Below are 1,000 nucleotides of genomic sequence, written 5' to 3' on the forward strand. Positions count from 1 at the left end.
GCCACTATCCCCTCATCAAGGTCACTGATGAAGATGTTGAACAAGACCGGACCCAGCACAGACCCCTGGGGGACACCACTGGTTACAGGTCTCCAGCCAGACTCTGCACCCCTAATGAGGACCCTCTGCGCTCTGCCAGTCAGCCAGTTCTCAACCCACCTCACTGTCCACTCATCTATTCCACACTTCCTCAGCTTTGTTATAAGGATTTCATGGGAGACAGTATCAAACGCCTTGCTGAAATCAAGGTAGACTACATCCACTGCTCTCCCCCCATCCACCCAGCATGTGACAACAAAAAGCAACAGATGTTAATAAGGAAAAGACAGTGACATATAATTAGTTGGAGGTTCGAATAGGGAAATGAGTGCAAAAATTACATCAGGCCATTAAAATCTCATGATCTGGTATTAAAGTTGTAGATTTGAATGGCTTTTTGCAAAAGTACAGTGGTTGTGATAACATGAACACAGAAAGTGATTGACATTGAGTAAGTGATTCTTTGGATTTACATGACACTAATTTTTCAGAGTAAAGCTTAGCCTCTGCAAAAGAGATTTAACATTCATTCTGAGTGAACCCACCAAATTTTCTGTGAGTTAAAAACTTGCTTATGGACAACTACTGCAGAGTAGTTAATAGGCTTCACCTTCACACACCAGCTTTCTCATTACAACTTAAATAGCCATCTAAATAAGCAGTTCCAGATATTTTACTTTGTGCATCTTAATAAACCTATTTCTGTTCTTGAAGTATTCTTTCTAATACTATAGCTTCTTTTGGACTTATTCACACTTCTTTGGTTGGTTGTTCTTAAACTTACAGGTGAAGTTTTTTCAGCAGGAATGTTCAGGTAATTTGGGAAAAGAAAAGCATTATGGTTTTCATACAACAAATCTCAGTAAGAAAGCCTGGCATGGGGAGTTGTGAATAACAACATGCAACAGCAGTATTGTTATGAAAATTATGGGATCAAAATTTCTTTTGAGCAATTTCAGTT

The sequence above is a fragment of the Meleagris gallopavo genome, chromosome 1 (assembly GCF_000146605.3).
Source record: "Meleagris gallopavo isolate NT-WF06-2002-E0010 breed Aviagen turkey brand Nicholas breeding stock chromosome 1, Turkey_5.1, whole genome shotgun sequence".
NCBI classification, from domain to species: Eukaryota; Metazoa; Chordata; class Aves; order Galliformes; family Phasianidae; genus Meleagris; species Meleagris gallopavo.